The sequence below is a fragment of the Meles meles genome, chromosome 9 (genome assembly GCF_922984935.1).
Source record: "Meles meles chromosome 9, mMelMel3.1 paternal haplotype, whole genome shotgun sequence".
Lineage (NCBI taxonomy): Eukaryota > Metazoa > Chordata > Mammalia > Carnivora > Mustelidae > Meles > Meles meles.
Genome location: NC_060074.1, coordinates 73415011 through 73434405, shown reverse-complemented (window position 1 = coordinate 73434405; position 19395 = coordinate 73415011). Strand labels below are relative to the sequence as shown.

The 19395-nt window shown below is 37.8% G+C and overlaps 1 non-coding gene across 1 annotated transcript; it reads right to left on the bottom strand.

Moving 5' to 3' along the window:
• Window positions 1–18875: 18875 nt before the first annotated feature.
• LOC123951220 lies at window positions 18876–18982 on the bottom strand. Its single transcript, XR_006820370.1, has one exon. It is a non-coding gene; the product is annotated as a U6 spliceosomal RNA (small nuclear RNA).
• Between the last annotated feature and the right edge of the window lie 413 nt (window positions 18983–19395).

Here is a 19395-nt window from a genome sequence, read left to right as displayed (position 1 = left end):
TAGTATATTTTTTTTCTGAAAAAATTTATAATTTACATATATGCTATATTGGTATTGCTATTAATACTGTCTTTTACTTGATCCAGAAAGAATGAGAAAAGGTACAGTAACATTAAAAAAGCAAAAGTGACTCTTAATTGTAGACAGAGATCTTTAAAATTTTAGTAAAATATATTTTTAAAAATTTTGAGGCAAATATAGTTTAGGTAAAAATTTGAAGAAAATACAGTTTACATCAATAAATTTAAAAGGCATATATTATACTTTAAAAAAATACCAGAATATATTGGCCGAGGGAGCCCAGTAAGACAATCATGTTTTTCTAAATTACCTCACCCAAAGTGGGAACTTAGGTGAGACTGGGCACGTTCAGGGTGGTAAAAAAGTGGAAAATTAGAATAGTTAGCTGCTCGGTATTTAAACTCTCTTAATGCAGTGCATATGTTTGTCTATTGGACTAATAGTACCAGGATTCCTGCAACACATCATTTGTGGTTTATATAGCCATAACGATCTACTTTGACTTCTGTGTCAATGCTCGGTTCTATCTAACTTTACAAAAATATATAGGACTCTTTAGACCCCATGTTTGGCATTATCACAATTTTTGCTTGGCTCAGACAGGGCAGGTTGATTATCATTAAAGTGTTATTTATTTCTATTTTATTAAGCCCCTTTTACATTCATGTTACAGGTTAATTTATACTTTTATTTCATGCACTACTTGGCTTTACTGATTAATATGCCCCATGGCATTCAATAAAGTCAGGCAGTGGAGGAAATAAGAGTGGTATTAATTTCTAACATTGCTATAAATTTGCCTTAATAAAAGTAGCTCAATACCACTGCAGAAGTAATACAATGGATGCTTCCAAATTGTTAACAAAGATGCAACGAAACAATTTTCCTTTCTGAATTTAACATCCCCCAATTGCCTTTTCTTTCGAGTGTTGAAATGAAACGTGCCATATATTTTTTCCCTCTTTAAAAGGTAATCCAGTAGTTGGCATAATACGACAGTATGCAGCCCTGCATTTGACTTATACCAACACTTTACCCAGACTTAAGGTTACAAACTATGCAAATTAACCCAGGCCCACAGGCTCTTGGGGGTGTGGGAGAACGACTTTGTTCACTTAAGAATTTTCATAAGGATTAAAATTATCTAAAAAAAAAAAAAGAGGTCTCCAGCATCAGTTATTTGTTCTTCTTTAGTGTGTTAATGCTCAGTCCCAATAGTAAATATTATTACTGTGGGATCTGAGAGCATGAAGGGGCCGGTGAGAAATCTGTGCCCTAGAATTATTAATTTTGTCAGTTAACCCACCACTCCCACCCTAACTGTTTAATTAAATAAGGTTAGAGTTAGGATTCATAGGAATTTATGAAGACAAGGACACACTACCACCCACTGATTTTGGGGTCACAGAATTTTTTTTTTTTTTTAAAGATTTTATTTATTTATTTGACAGAGAGAGATCACAAGTAGGCAGAGAGGCAAGCAGAGAGAGTGAGAGGGAAGCAGGCTCCCTGCCGAGCAGAGAGCCCGATGCGGGACTCGATCCCAGGACCCTGAGATCATGACCTGAGCCGAAGGCAGTGGCCTAAACCACTGAGCCACCCAGGCGCCCCGGGGTCACAGAATTTTGATGATAAGGAATGTACTCCATTGATTAGTAACTAAATCCATATATTAAAAGACAACACATTCTTTCCTTTTTCTTTTTCTTTTTTTTTTTTAAAGATTTTATTTATTTATTTGACAGAGAGAGATCACAAGTAGGCAGAGAGGCAGGCAGAGAGAGAGGGGGAAGCAGGCTCCCTGCTGAGCAGAGAGCCTGATGTGGGGCTCTATCCCAGGATTCTGGGATCATGACCTGAGCCAAAGGCAGAGGCTTTAACACACTGAGCCACCCAGGAGCCCCTCCTTTTTTATTTATTAGATTGTAGCTAGGCTGGCCAAAAAAAATTGTTCAAAATCAGACATTTGCCATCATTTCCATTATTTTGAAAGAATTAAATATACTTTATTTACTCTCAAATTCTCCCTTCTCTTGCCTTTCAGTAATTTCTTAAATTTTCCATAATTTCTAGCATTTATGGATTGGGAAAAAATTGATTAAAAAAAAGCAAACAACATTAAAAAACTCTCCTTTGCATAAAAGTGTCAGGAAATGTGTTCATTCAACAGATAGATATTTGTTGATTAGCCTCTGTGGCAGGCACTAATCTCATCCTGGGGACAGAACTGTGAGATAGTTATAGCCTCTGTCTTCTTAAAATATGCAGACTTGCTCTTTTATTTACTTTCATAAAATGAAACTTCCATAAAATGGTGGTGAAATTTCACACAATAGTAAGGAAGATATTTTGGGACAGATAAAGAATTCTCATTTGGGGTCTGTTTGTCTTTTGAATGGATGAGGAACTTCTAGATTCCTTAAAGTCCCTCAAATCATACCAAAGTAGCGCACATCTTTTCTCATAAAACAGTTCAAGAAACAGTGGAAGAGTGAGTCATCCTACATACGCGATGTGCTCAGGAGTATATTTCTTAATTTTTACTAAATCAACCAATTGGAGTGATTCTGCCAAACCCCGCCTACTCCCCTCACGGCCCCCCAGCTCAACTCAAATAAATCCGTCTTTTAGCGAGGCAGATTTGATCTTACTATGTTTTCTCTAGCTCATCTTTTGGTTAAAATCAACTTTCAGGTGATTCACATTGAAAAGATGTGTTTTCATGTTCGTGTATTTATGCAACCTCCAGTTTTATGCCAAAATAAAATCCCCTCTTTGCTGTTTCTATCACCAAGCCCAAACTGATCCTCTTTGCTCATAAAAACGAGACTTTCAGAATAAGTATTTTTTCTTTTTTAATTTTCTTTTATTATTATTATTATTTAAATATTTTATTTATTTATTTGACAGAGGGAGAGAGATCACAAGTAGGCAGAGAGGCAGGCAGAGAGAGAGGGAGGGGGAAACAAGGCTCCCTGCTGAGCAGAGAGCCCGATGCGGGGCTCGATCCCAGGACCCTGAGATCATGACCTGAGCCGAAGGCAGCGGCTTAACCCACTGAGCCACCCAGGCGCCCCTTATTATTATTTTTTAAAGATTTTATTTATCTATTAGAGAGAGAGAGTGCTCAGAGGGATGGGTGGGATGGGAGAGGGGCAGAAGGAGAGGGAGAAGGGGACTAAGGGGACTTCTGCTGAGCAGGGAGCCTGATGTGGAGCTTGATCCCAGGAGGGCTCAATCCCAGGACCCTGAGATCAGAACCCAAGCCAAAGGCAGAGACTTAACCCACTGAGCCACGCAAGTGCCCCAAGAATTAGTATTTCTGGATCATTCCTCAAACCAGTTTTTAGTAAAAAGTTATTTCAGGAGAGTATTCTACATCTCCATTCAAGAGCAAAGCAACAATTTTGGAAACTCAGGAGTGTCCCATCTTAGAAAGTTAGTTTTACCAAGTAAAGAGCACTTTGTTTCAAGAAACCAATTTATATCCAGATCCTAGAGAATACGGAACTTGCATTGGGTTAATCTTTCTGTAACGTTTACATACAAACATGCTGACTCAATGAACTGCCTCAATCCAAGAGTAGGAAAATCTGACCTGTTGGTAAAATGAGTTAGGCAGAGGAGCTCAAGTCAGTTAAAGTGGCAGACTCTTGGTTTTGGCTCAGGTCATGTTCTCTGGTTGTGGAATCAAGACCCTTGCGGGCTACCCACTCAGTACGAGTCTGCTTGTCCCTCTTCTGCTCCGTCCCACCACGCCCTCTAAAATAAATAAATTTTAAGAAATCTTCAATAAATTGAGATAGGCAGTGAATCGAAACAGAATGTAAGGTTATATTTTTAGCGAATAGGAAATGAAAATCTACTGTTTGCAACAACTCAAGACTTTGAATCCATGTATAATTACATTTCTTGGAATCCCACCCCCCAATGCTATCTAATCTGAAGTAATAGGAAATAAAATACAAGTTAAACAATACCCCAAATGCCTTCATCTTAAATTCCTATTCTATAACTCTAAAAGCCTTAGGAGTCTCTAAAAATGTATTTTAGTAAGTCCTTTGCAGAGCTTTCTGGGGTTTAATACTGAACAGAATGGACTAGTTGCACAAATATGATCATTTTGCAAATATTGGCATAAAAATTTATATATAAAGCAAAGAGAATTTATTTGATTGGTGAGAACTGGAGAATATTGTTGCAACTTTAAATTTTAGATGGCTTCAACTTAAATCTTCGGTTAAAACACATGATCAGAATTCAACAAAATTATGCGAATGTGAGATGAGGGGTGTCAAGATTTCCCCCTCTGTATTTATTTTTTAAACAACTCTATTCAAGAATTACTACCCTTTGAGGATAAGGATATTATTTTCTTTTTGAAGGGCTACATTGTACTCTATAGTGTGACTGGTACTGTCTTTTGTGCCATTATTAATACATTTCCTGTTTAAGGAAATGACTTTTTTTTTTTTACATGATAGTTTAAACTTCAAAATAAGTGCTATTGACTTTTAAAATGTCTTATCTTACCAATGTCATTCTGGGCATGAAGAATAAAGTATGGGAAATGCTTGTCATAATAATCCTATTGTCATGAGATTCTTCTTTTTGAATAAAGTGGCTCGTTTGGTTTTCCTTTTTAGGGGGCAATTGGGAGAGAGAAAGTAAGTTTCATAGATAAAACAAACAGATCCTTCACTTTTAGATGAGTGATTTTTAAAAGTACAAATATATAATATCCCTCTAATATAAATAGAGATCAGGAATAAATTCCAAAGTTCTTGTCTTCGTATTTCCAAAGGCCATGCAAACCTCCTCATACAGTTCTAGCTAATGAATTTTGTTTCCCTTCATTTTTACTTTTCTGTTCTTACTCTGTTCTTCAAAACCATCACTTAACCAGATTTGAATTGCAATACGAAGCACAGAAAACAGCAATAGCAGAGGTTAAGCTTGCGGTATTGCATTTTTCATTTTATGTACTTTAAAGCATATTTCACCAGTGAATAATGTATATGATTAATGTGTATTTAATAAACAATGTTGATTCCACAGTGAAAATTCCAGCATTTATTGAGTGGAATTTATTTATATATTCATTTAATTTCCCATACTTCTGATATTTTTTTCAGTTATAAAATTTTTCCTGAGCAGAGGGCCTGATGTGGGGCTCGATCCCAGGACCCTGAGACTGTGACCTGAGCTAAAGGCAGAGGCTTAACCCACTGAGCCACCCATGAGCCCAAGGCCTTCATTTAAAACCAAGGTGACCCTCAGTTTTGAAAAGTAGAGAGCACTATAATTAATGGTTAACAAATTTTAGTTTGCAAAGTGCACAAGTGTCTTAATTGTGCATTAATAATAATAACAAATAATGCTTATTGCATAGTTATTTGTATTAGGCAATGTGCTAAGTGCTTTATGTACATTAGTTCATTAGCCTCACAAGTCAGAGAGGGTAGATATTTTTACCCTCACTTTAGAGTGAAAAACAAACTTGGGATGGATGATTTATTTAAGGTCCCACAGCTAGTTACTGGTTGAGCTAGGATTTTAACCCATGGCTGTCCATCTATACTGTACATTGAACAAGATCAGACAGCTTTAATTTACTTGTAAATTTACTTGTAAAGTTTTTGATTGGTTAAATATCAGGTGGAAAAATATAATAATTATGACAAGACCAGGAAATGCTGGAAGATAGGGTTTAAGGGCCAGGAATATGGCACATTACTCTCTTCCTTTGTAGAAAGAATGAGAGAGAGAGATTACAATAGAAGAGATCGCCGTGCAATACTGTGAGGTGAGCATCGATTATTTGCCCAATTCATTAATTCACTTAAGCAGGATTTTGTTGGTCACTGTGATGGGTGGTGGTGTACGAAAGTGGGTAAGAAACAGTGTCCACCTTTGAAGAGTGTATATAGCCTTATAAGAATATAGACCATTATATAAATAGTGCAATAACTTAAGAATAATCAGGAATTGTACCAATGACAAAAGAAGGGATGTAATCTAGAAAAAGGTGGATGGTACCTGGAAGGGAGACTTGTCCTGAGTTTTGAAGATTGACAAGTGAGGCAGACAATATAGTGAAGAGTGAGGTGGCGGGGAAGGGCTTTCCAGGTAGAGAGAGCAGGTGGGATAAAGGCAAGAAGGTCCAAAGGAATTTGGGTGATGGGCAGACAGACCAAGTTCTCCAGCACTGAGGATTATAGAGGTTCATATGAGGGCTCTAGGGAAGAGGCATGATGAGATCTACCAGTTAGGATAAGCCCTCTGGCTAAAGTGTGGGGAAAGAATTGGGGAGGGTCACAATAGAGAGGACCAGGTAGGCGGCTGGGGGAAGACAGAAGAGAAATGACAAAGGCCTGACAAGTGGCAAGGGTGTGGTGAGAAGAGGACAGCTCAAGGACAGTGTCCAGCGATGTCGAGAAAATACGTTTGTTGGGTTCCAAGAAGGTCCCTGGTGACTCTTACTGGAGCCATCTCAGCTGAGTGATTCTTGAAGCTGGTGGGGTTGAGGAATCACCCAGGGCTGAGTGGAAAGGAAATATAATGAGTGCAGTTTCTTGAGTTTTCTCCTTTTCTACTCCCTGTGAGATTTCCTCCTCTATCCCCAATATCAGAGAAAGAAAAAACAAACAAACAAAAAAACCATTCGGGCGATTAATGAGAACCAGCCTCATAATGGGAGCTTCAGAACGACCCCAGGAGAGGCCCTATGGTGATCTCGTTTCGTAGATGGAGAGAGCACAGAGTTTGAGAGGCTTCATACGCCAGCCCATGGCAAGTAGCAGCCCCTAGTTCAAATCCAGGTCCGTCTGCTTCTTCTGTCTTCTAGAATTTGGAGTCTTCATGCCTGCTCTTTCCCCCTTTCCCTGCACATCTGCATGAATGATGAGTAAAGCTTCATGTGTTCTTTTTCCTGATGCATTTTTGGAATGAACATTAGATGTGCTTATTTTACATTTTTCATGGTGAAATATAACTTACAAATAGAAATGTAACATAACATGAGCATACAGTTTGAGGGAGCATCACCAGACCTCCAGAAATTGTCTGCGTCTCCCTTCCTGTTATTCCTTCTTCTCTGAGGCCGCCACTAGCCCAGCTTTGGTGTCTCAATAGTTTCCCAATCTGACTTATGCAGCCCTAAATAATAGTTTAGTTTTGCCTTTTTGGGCACTTGATGCAGGCAGAATTGTATGTGTTCTTTTGTGTCTTGCTTCTTTTGCTCAAAATTATATTTTGTGTTGGGTGCCTGACCTCAGTTGGTAGAGCATGTGACTCTTGGTCTCGGAGTCATGAGTTCATAAGCCCCATGTTGGGGGTAGAGTTTACTTAAAATAAAACAGACTTTAAAAAATACAGTGTTTGGGGCGCTTAGGTAGCTTAGTCGTTAAGCATTTGCCTTCGGCTCAGGTCACTATCCCAGAGTCCTAATATCGAGCCCCACATCAAACTCCCTGTTCAGCGGGAAGCCTGCTTCTCCCTCTCCCACACCCCCGCTCTCATCCCCTCCCTCGCTGTGTCTCTGTCAAATAAATAAAATCTAAAAAAAAAATATGTTTATAAAAAATTATATTTTGTGTTTTGTATGACATTAGTGCATTCATTTTCAATGCTGAAAAATATTTGATTGTATGAATTTACCATATTATCTGTTTTATTGTCTAGGGACATGTGGGTTATTTCCAGTTTTGAGCGATTATGACCAATGTTGTCCCTTTTTCGGTTAAGTCAAAGGCAAGATGCTCTAAGAATGCAATTTTAAATATCTTTAAATATTTTAGGGAGTTGGGAGCTCTTTCTAATTTTCTTGAAATGAAACCCCACAGGTGGCTGCTGTCGGATTCCTGATTTGCTTACTCATGAGGCCAAGCCTGAGGACTGTGAGGAGCATTTCTAAATTAAAATGTTTAAAGAGGTCAGGTGAACTGAAAACACAAAGAAAGAGTTATTACCAGATCCCCCATTTCCCCTAGCTTTTCCACTTCATTGTTGCAATCTTAGCTAAATGCAGTCAGCTTGCATATTTTCCTACATCAGTCCTTTGATCAGCAAAGTAATTTCTTTTCCTTCCTCTGTACAAGTCTTTTAATTATAGTAAGCTCATTCTTTGAAGAACAAACATGGTAAAAAATATGAACAACTTGAATAATTTTAGCAGCTATCTAAAATAACTGGTTTTACATGGGATAAAATGATAACTATTTAGCTTGTGTAACATGAACCACTGAAATATAATACAACCAGTAATAAGATCAGAGTGTATCATATATTTAATAACAACATAGAAGACAGACGGAGTGTAGCATAGTGGTTCTGAGTCCAGGCTCTGGAGACAGGCTGAAATCAGGTTCCTGTTCTACCTCTTACTCCCCACGTCAGCAGGGTGAATTTCTTAACCTTTCAGACTCGGCTCTCCTGAACTCTACAATAAGGATGGTAGTAGTACTTATTTCATAAGGCTGTTGTCATCATCCGATAAGAAAATTATGAGAACTTACAAGGCCTGCTAAATTTAGTAAGGCTCAATGAAGTTAGTTGTTGATGTATTTATAATAAATACCAGAGTATTTATTAACAGATCTTAACAGAGCTAGTCATTTACTTAACGTCATGGCTGTGTATTCAGCATTTAATAGGCTCCTGGACTGTCGGAGAGGCTGAGTCGTACAAAAGTACTATTTGTGGAGATAAGCAGTTAGGAAATCACAGACAAGGGGCAACTGTTCAATATGACATGTTGGGATGTCGTGCACCTGAAACTGTATGTTAATTATAGTTCAGTAAAAAAATTTAAAAAGAACAGCATAGGGCATAGTCAATAATACTGTAATCACGTACGGGGTCAGATGGTGAGTACACTTGTCGTGGTGAGCCCTGCATGATGTACAGAATTGTCGAATCACCGTGTTGTACAGCTGAAACTAATATAACCCTGTATGGCAATTATACTTTGATCAAAAAACAAAGACCTGATTGGTAACATAAAGTAAAAAGTAATCGTGGATCAGCCAGGGGTACAGCTTCCCAGGAGTTGTCTTTTGAATTTGATTTTATACTAACTGACATCACGTGGCCAAGAAGAAAGTGGAAGGCCTTTCACCCAGAAGGCCCGTGTGTGCAAAGACATCTCTTTTGGGAAATGTTAGGAGCAGACGGTATTGGGGTGAGGAGGAGAGAAATAGTTGGTGGAGTGTTTTATAAGAAGCATCTTTAGCATGCATGTATTCTTTAGATGTTAGGAAAAATAAGGATTCAGTTTCATTTGGATTGCCCTATTGAATCACAAATACTTAAAGTAAAACATAATCTTACAGTATCCATTTTGACAGATTATAAGGAAGAGAAAATGGTAGTATTTGGGCAAAATAAACTTTTCGTATTTTCCTTCTCATAATAAATATATAAATAATGAAGCACGTTTGACATTTCAGAGACTTAAAAATTCGTATTGGAAAACCAGGGCTGAAATTCCTTCAAAAGTCATTTGAGTTAATATATATTCTTCTTTTTCCTTGTTTTTAGATAAGCCTCCTTCCTCACTGCTTCGATTATCGTTTGAGGCAAAACGTTTTTTGTTTTTTTTTTTTTAAACAAGGAGGCAGTAGGGATTGTTCCCAGAATCTCACACAGCTCCCCAATCTCTTGCCGACTCCCCTAGGTCTGTGGAGTCCACTAGATGGCGCCCAGATCTACCTCTGCGTCCTGCCTGCGCGGGGCGCAGGTCCTGGGAACAGCGGTGGATTTTCTAAGGACTGGAGAGATCAGTAAGGTCCGTGTGCAGCAGCTTCCTAAAGATCTGCTCCAAATGCTGTAAGCCAAAATGCCCTAAGCCCGTTCACACTGGTATTGTAATGAAATCACCAAGTATGAGCAACGACTTTGAGGTTTTGAGTCCGAGAACGCCTGTCATTTCGCAGCAGCAGACTTAGCTCCAGGCAGCGGGCAGACAGGCATTTATTTAGTGGCAGTTCACAGCCTGTTCAGGGGCAAATGGCTTGCTGGCGACTTAGAAGCTACGTAGTAGCTACTCTTTTTTTTTTTTTTTTTTTTTTTAACATAGTAGCTACCCTTAACGCCAAAATACTGATGTAGGCCACGACACTGCTATTTGTGGAGAACGGAAAAAGGGACAAGAGGATGGACAGGGAAAAAGGAGAGATCTTAATATTAGCTTTCATGCATGCATGATCCTCTGCCTTTTCTGTCAACAACTGAACACTTGAGATGCAAAATCGAGGGTATATTCTTATGTAGGTTTCACATATTAGCAGATGACGTGTTTTGTTTTTCTTTTGAATGGCACTGGGCAACTGCCTTTATTTCACAAATGAAACGCTGAAGGCTTTGTAGAATTATTTTATACTTTATTAAGATTCTTCTAGAAAGGGACATATCTCCTCTTTCCAATTCAGAGTAGTGGATAATGACTTTGGCAGCATTTCCTCGCCTCTTTCAAGTTTATGGGAGCCCATTTCTCATCATTAGGCTTAAGATGCAGATCGGAAAGAATGAGCCTCATTCTGGAGCTTGTCACATCAGTGTGGCTTCTTAGGTGATTAAAAAGAAGCAGTGGAATCTTGGAGAAAACATCTGACAAAAGGTAATGGAAACACAGTTAATAGATGAAAATCCGTGATGGGTTAGGCAGAACCAGCGGCGAAAACCCTCTCTGCTAGAGGACACATGTACATTTCGGCTCAAGAGCAGAAATAAGACTATTCTTCTGAGGCTCTTAAAAAACCTGACCTGTTCTGGCCCCACAAACTGAGGTTTATTTGGGGCTCCCGAAGGTGATTATACTCAGGAGGGGGTGTTTTTTCCTGCAGTTAGTTTAGGAACTCAGCACCAGTCAAATGCTTCATGCAGCTGCGAGTTGGCAGGTTAAAAGGTTTGGAGCTTCGTTAATTAAAGAAATTGTAGGTTCGTTTTAATTTTGGTCAAAAGAGATTCTGTTATTTTTAAAGTTCCTGTGGAATAAAACAGTACTCTTATTTCCTTTGCTCGTATTCGCCCAGCTCTTATTCTGTCCCCATCTTTTGCTGTCATGATAATGGAAGGGTTCAACAGAAAATTCTTAACATCTCCTCAGACTTATAATTTGGGTTCAGGGCTACACAATAGTTCAAATAAATGTTTTTAGAAAAACACATAATATGGGGTATATGGACATTGTGTAGCAATCAACAGAACTATTTCTTAACAAATGTTTTTGTTAATAATGTTGGTTAGGCTAGAAGTAGACAATTAGGCTTTAAACTCAATTCTGGAAAGTATTTTGTCTGGTGTTTAGTTGGTTAGCTTATTGTTTTGAGGGAGGGATTGATATGCCATGTAATCCAGAAGTAAAGTACTTTTTCAAAGTGAAGACATTAATTTTTCTTCATTAAACTATGATATTTCAATATGTAACTCAGAAAAATTGATTTCTGGTACATTACTAGTAGAAAAATCTGGAGGTGACGAGAAGGATGTCTAAAAACCAGACAACGGTTAACCGTATAAATCTCTGCAAGTAATATACTTTTCACCTCTGGGTGCCACTGTTCAACTGCTTCTTGTTTTTTATGACTGTTGAAAGCCGGATGCTTCCTGTGGATGTATTCCTAAAAGAATCTGTTAAAGAGACATTTCCTCTATCTCTAGTTATCTGCTAAATAACTTTTCGGCACATGGATGTAAATTCAGCATGGTTGCAATTTGCCATTTTAATTACCGAATGATGACCAAATAACATTGAAGATTGTTTATATGGGCAATTGGCCAGGTTAAAAGCTTGATTTCATCTCCCGTGGAAATAAATCTTATACTTACCTTTTGGTAGGCATTTAACCAGAAAAAGCCATCAAGACACAAGGGAGTTTTGGCTTAAATTTGTTGCCATCTGTAGACATGATTTTAATTCTGCACAAATATTTCCATAGAAATCAGTTTTATAAAGGGAAATAATGTGTGGACATGGGGGGAAATTAATCAATTAAAATATAATTTTGAGAATCTAACATTGTTAACTGAGATATTATTTTTCCACTTAATTTGAAAGCTTAACTGCTTCAGTGTTCCTATTAAAAAAAACTCTACAAAATATATTTCTGTATATTTTCACAAGTCTTAATTCTCAGGCACAATTATTTTAATAACTAAAAATAAGAACCGTATTTGTAATTTTGCAAAATGTACAAGTAATCTTTTCTTTTTACAAACCAAGCTATGAATTAGTATTCTGTACCAAGAAACAAATGCACACGTTTGGTTAGTTTTTAAATCTCCAATTATTTATTTTAAACTTGAGGTTCATCTGAAATGCCAGAAGAAGGAGTTATAATGCCAAGGTTAATTTTGTTTTGTCATATATAAAGTAGTTAATCTAAAAATTATTGATTGATATTCTCCCTCTTTTAACTCTTTTAGGACTCAATATTTAAAGCAAAACTAATTTATCTAGGTGTTCTACGGCACAAAATTAATTCTACTGGGACTGGGCCAGGCCAAGCCTCATTATGGAACGGTTCCTCTTGCTGAACTAGCCTAAACCTGATTCATACTAGAATATTTTTTTCAAAATTAGTCACAACACAGAACTTAACCCTTGAGATGCCATAGATTTGATCTTCAATATTACACTTATTAGGCCATTTGACAGCATCACAGATGCATTAAATGAGAGTATGTTTTATCTCTGTTGGTGCTGAGGCTGGGACTTTTTAAATTAAGCAACTGTGTTTGAGTATATTGGAGGGGTTTTAGTTTTGTGATTCATGTACCAGAGTTGAAGTATTCATTAAATAAAAATTTACCTCTGCTCCTGTCTCTGTCCCCATAAGCCTATTGCTGACACTGTCTTTTTTCATTTGTATGTGAAGTGGTAAGTTTCTGTCTTTGTCTGGGTGGCCAAGTAGTTGTTTAGAACTCCCAGATATTTGACACACTTTCTTTGCTCAAATGTCTGATCAAACCGATTGGTTATTTTGGTGTTTTTGTACGTACATTGAGCCCAGGAGTGTAAACTGTTAAGCATCCATAATTTGTTGCAAGTACAAAAGGAGTTTTCAGCATCATACTTGTTTTTCGTGTGTGTGTGTGCAGTTTTCATTTAATGTGTGTGCGAATATTATGGGCACGTGAATTTTTTTAAGCATCAAAATTTTTATGTTGACTTTTTGCTTATTTACTGGTTTGTGAGGATTTTTCACTGGAGAATCTCTTGCATTTGCATTTTAAGTTTCTCTGCTCAGTGTAGGCATCTTTTTTTTTTTAAGGGTTTGTTTATTTATTTCACAGACAGAGATCACAAGTAGGCAGAGAAGCAGGCAGAGAGAGAGAGGAGGAAGCAGGCTCCCCGCTGAGCAGAGAGCCCAATGCTGGGCTCGATCCCAGGACTCTGGGATCATGACCCAAGCCGAAGGCAGAGACTTTAACCCACTGAGCTACCCAGGCATCCCTCAGTGTAGGCATCTTACCAAATTTTTTCATGAAGTAGTTTTCTCCTTTCGAATTGCCTAATTTTCCAATAAAATGTTACTAATTTGACACAGAGTGTGTATATGTGTGTGTATGTGTGTGGCTAAGAAGAAATATTTATTTGGTCGTAGTGATTTTGTGCTCAATCTACCAGTGGGGTCTCCCACAGAGAATCATATGGTGGTAACCTTGAGCGTGGTTAGATGTCTTTATGAAGGAAAAGCAATAATTTAGTCTTTAGGTGGTTTGCTTGATCTATATGCTAATAACACCCCCATGGATAGATTTCCTTTAGATTAGTAAATCGACTTGGCGCCTCAGTCACATAGACACACACCAGCAGAAGTTGTTGCAGTTATGTTGGGTGGCCTAATTCATCCGCTTAACTCATTTTATCTGAAATGCAGTAACAATTGCTAAATTTTCCTAATGTAAAAATATCCTAATTCAGTTATTCTAGGCTATCCTTAAACACCGAATAACAGGATTAGTAAGTAAACATTTAGGTAATTCAGTGGTGCTTGATAAGGAAACTCATTGATTTACATAAAATTAAATTGTGAAAGTCACCTATATAGGTCCTATTGTTTCAACTAAAGTAGGTTTAAAAAAAAAACTTTGTAAAAACATAGACCGGCCAGTGAATTTAATTTCTCCATAAAATAGTATTTTAATAGAAACTCTTGCCTTGTGAAAACTGAGTTCTCAATCTCTAATGTGCTTCTGTTATAAATCCATTGTGATAGGTAAACTGCATAGATTCCGTTCTCCTCCCTTATATTCTTATTAACTTAGATGCATTAAGAAAGAATAAGACTCTAAGCTTTGTGGAAATTTAATAAACATTAATTTTTTAAATTAACAATTTAAATATAATCTCCAAGTAGATGCAGATCTGTTTTAGTTCAAATCTGTTCACGATAAATAACGGGGTCCAGGAAACTTGGGTAAGGTTTACGGTTCTCCCTAAGAAAGTGTGCTTAGAGCTTGGCAGGGAATATTTTTCAATTTCTTTTCCCCCTGCTGTCTTCCCTCTGCGGAAATCAGTACTCCCAGGCAACAGGGAAAGAAAAACTCCTCCCCCCCCCCAAAAGAATGCCCACTCCCCAGTTTCGGTTCATTTTTTATTTCAGGTGGAAAATCCCCACTGAATGAACTAAAAAAAAAAATTAATGTATCCTGGGAACATGCCGTTCAGGATTTTGGAATGGGAACTTCAAACGAAGTTGGTAAAGGAGTCAAATGCGTAAGTGGAAACTTTGAGGAAACTGGCAGTAGGAGACTGGAAATCAGGCAGTCATTTACGTTTTTCTCCGCCACCCTCGGCATGTGAGTACAAAGCCGGGAGCTGGCGGGGCTGTGAGTCAGAATTCTCCTCTCAGGAACTGAGCAGAGAGAGATTCCCAGCATCTGTTTCCTCCACTATCACCCAGAGGATACTGGTGGTAAATCACAGGGAATAAAAATAGCCTTGGAAGTCTGGTTCCAAACAAATGTTACACATGGTTGGCTATGTGATCGTGCTGTGGAGTCTCTTCTCTTCGAAATCTTCCTTAGCTGATTAATAGATACATTATTATTTTTACCTTCGTGAGTTACATTCTTAAGCTGTTCATCAGAATGTTGAACAAAATCTTGATATTTTGATTGAACTGAATTGAACTATTACCTCAACGACATGGTGTTTGGTATAAAAATACAAACCATATAGTTCTATGAAGGTTGGTCTATAATCAATAATCACAGGTGGTAAAGCTTTGCTTCAGAGACCAGAAACATGTTTTTCTGAAACAGAAACACTGCTGCACGCTTCTTACAATAACCCAATTGCCAGTAGACTCATAGGACCTCTCTGCATTTTGGTTGCAAGAAATTTTATGGCTAGACTCTTACAATTGAACACAACTTAAGATCCTTGAAGGTTATATTTCACATATAAAGAAATATTTCTTAGGTCTGGCTGGAATTGTAATTTGATATTAAGTTATAGCTTCAGATTTTCAACAAAAACAGCAGCTTTAATAAATGAGATTAGCAAGTGGTGAAAAGTTCAAAGCATTTAATGGAATTGATCTACTAAATTAGCATTGACAATTTTTAGTGGCTATCTTAAATATACATTATTATCATGAAAAAATTAGTCCAATTAAGCCTTTGCATTTGGAAGATGCCCAATCTGACCTTGTTCTACTCAATGTGAAAAGTGAGAGGGTGTCTAGGCTTATTTAAATTTGGTGCTAAATCAGTAGGTTTGGGGGACCCTTTCACTGCTATTTGGAAAGCAGAAGAAACCCAAAGGTTCTTTATGGTGACAGATAAGTTATTAGAACAGTTATGTATTGCAAATAAAAACAATGGCTGAAGAATAGAAGACTGTAATATTCAATAACTACATTGGATGAATCAATAAGAGCTGGGTTGTTTTCTCACAATTTCTCACTACAACCATATATTACTGGGTATACTGAACACATTAAGTACAAAAGTCATGCATTTTGAAATGGAAATAATTCTATTATATTCGATATCAGGTTTTATTTAGAGCATTCTGAATTACTAAATAACCAGCTAATTTTTAAGGGGTATAAATATATAAATATATGCAAATATACATGAAGAGAAAAGGATGGGACTTTCCAGAAATCTACTTCCTGTTGCTCCACAGTATATTTTTAATTCTGTTGATGTGGACCTCTATGATGCATTCAACATAAATATTATAAAAATCAAATTGGGTTTTGCATTTTTATGCAAAGCTTCTGATGATGTCTGATTATTCATATTTGTCATGAAATTATGAAACTGTGGGGCTCTGGCTCCGGAAGGGGGTTGGTTTAGAGAGGTCAGCTCTTTAACTGACTTGGGCTCACATATAACTCTCATCAGTGGAGCTGAGGAGCCAGCTCTTTTGTGAAAGCATTTGCTAAAATATATTTTAATTTTGTCATTGTTGATGTTGTTACTCTCCATTACAACATTTAATGGCCCATTTCTCTAATCTGGGCTTCTTACTCATCCACTTGGGACATTTTTAGCAGAAAAAGATATCTCCTTTGTCAGATTTTGTAGAAAAAATGTCTCCTTTGTCAGATTTCTTCAGAATTTGAGATTGTAACTAATACGTCTCAACTTTCTCTTCCAAAAATGGAAGAATCCAGTTCTATAAACTCATAGTCCTGTTCTCATTTACTGACCTCGCAGCATTTCTAAGTTCTCCCCTGAATGGCTGGAAAATTATTCATATCCATCTTTAAATACAGAGTTCCAAGAGTGAGCTCAGTGTTTTATTGGGGTATCCTGAGGAAGATGGGAGGATGATCTCATTCATTCTTAAGGATTTATAGAAAGGTCCCTCTTGCCAGGCTCGGCTAGGTGCTGGAAATACAGCAAAGGAAAAAGAAAGAAAAAAACTTGAGGGAGAGCAAGGCTTGCCAAGAAATAATGACAGCAGCCCGTGGTTTAGACTGATGTGGGTGTGAGCCACGTGCGTGTGTATGTTACAGCCCTGATTCCATAGCCGTGTCAGAACACTGCTCTAACTGCTGTTGCAATGCCTATCGGTAAGTCAGCTTTCTATCCAAATCATTTCTAATTCTTTATCTCCCACAATCGAGGTATATTTGGAGCACATTTTTCTTAGTAAGTTTAATCCAGAATATTGTTTCTGGTTATTTATACTGGTTCATCTTAGCTTGGTGTTTTCTCTTCTGAACGCCCTTTTTAGCCTCTCATTGTTGTTCAGTTTGATGTTACAAAACACTATTTGTGATCTCCTAAATTCGAGAGGTTTAGCTTACTGCTTCCTCATCAGCTGGTGAAGAGTTGTCTGCTCCTGTTCCTATTTTCCCAGCATGTCTTATAGGACAGGATCTAAAAGCCTTCCTCAAGGAAAGCTAGGTTTTCATCGGCTTAAGTTCTGTGATCTACCAGGTCTGCTACTTTCCTTCGTTAAGAAGCTGACTCTCCACCACCCAGACGTTCTTTGTGAAGTCCTGCTGCTGGTTCATGATCATATACTAGTGAACACACTCACGAGTTCTGGTTGTTTTGGTCCTTTTTCCAGTCTGTAGACATCTACTTAGTTCTCTGAATATTACACCAAAGCAGAGATGATAATTTCATATGACTCATTCGATGTTGTCAGATGGAGAAAGTCAGAACCAGATATTTTCAGAAAAGGTGGCAAGTCCCTTATCCTGGTTGCAATCAATCACTTCAGCATCAGTTCCTTCATGGTCTGCTCTAATCATGGCATGATGCGAGATTTTATGTGGTCACTGTGGGCAAGTTTTCCCCATTTACTAATTGGAATACACCCTTTAGGTTTATTGTTGTAAAATAGGACATGATAGATAGCAAAATGATTAAAAAAAACAAATCAGGGGCGCCTGGGTGGCTCAGTGGATTAAGCCGCTGCCTTCGGCTCAGGTCATGATCTCAGGGTCCTGGGATCGAGCCCCGCATCGGGCTCTCTGCCCCGCAGGGAGCCTGCTTCCTCCTCTCTCTCTGCCTGCCTCTCTGCCTACTTGTGATCTCTCTCTCTCACTGTCAAATAAATAAAATAAAAAAAAAAATCTTTAAAAAAAAAAAAAACAAAAAAAACCAAATCACCTGTAATTCCCCTATCGAGAGATGATCATGTTAACATTTTGGCATCTACATTTCTGAGGCATATCTGTTTATTAAACACACATAATATTTTGAAACTTGCTTTTTTCACCTAGAACTGCACAAAATTTATTTTTCTAAGGTAACACACATCATACAACCATATAAATTCGACTTGCCAATATCAAAACTTTGTTGTGTGTTTTTTTTTTATTGTTTAATAATACTTAACTCCCTGAGTAAAAAGAAACCCTTCCTTCATACATACCCTTCTGTGGCACTATCTCTTTTTTAATTAATTAATTAATTTTTAAATAAACATATAATGTATTTTTATCCCCAGGGGTACAGGTCTGTGAATCACCAGGTTTACACACTTCACAGCACCCACCACAGTACAAACCCTCCCCAATGTCCATAACCCCACTCCCCTCTCTCGACCCCCCTCCCCCCAGCAACCCTCAGTTTGTTTTGTGAGATTAAGAGTCACTTATGGTTTGTCTCCCTCCCGATCCCATCTTGTTTCGTTTATTCTTCTCCTATCCCCCTAACCCCACATGTTGCATCTCCACTTCCTTATATCAGGGAGATCATATGATAGTTGTCTTTCTCCGATTGACTTATTTCACTAAGCATGATACCCTCTAGTTCCATCCACGTCGTCGCAAATGGCAAGATTTCATTTCTTTTGATGGCTGCATAGTATTCCATTGCGTATATATACCACCTCTTCTTTATCCATTCATCTGTTGCTGGACATCTAGGTTCTTAAAAATATGGAATGCTTCACGAATTTGCGTGTCATCCTTGCGCAGGGGCCATGCTAATCTTCTCTGTATCGTTCCAATTTTATTGCATGTGCTGCCGAAGCGAGCACGGCACTATCTCTTTTAATTCAAGTAGATTCTTTATGCTGTTAGTAACTGGTCTCTGAGAGTAGGATCTGTTTATGACTTATTCTTATGCTCCTTAAATTTTAGCTGCATAATAATTATTTATTGAATTAATGAACTTTAGTCATGGGAATTGAAATTCTGAATCTTTGGGTTTTAGTTTTAGGTTTGCTTCTGATTTTACTTACTTTCTAAATAGATTTTATTTATTTATTTGACAGAGAGAGAGCAGGCAGAAGCAGGGGGAGCAGCAGTGAGAGAGGGAGAAGCAGGCTCTCTGCTGAGCAAGTAGCCCAATGTGGGACTCGATCCCAGAACCCTGGGATCCTGACCTGAGCTGAAGACAAAAGCTTACCCGACTGAGCCACCCAGGTGTCCCAAACTTTATTACTTTTTT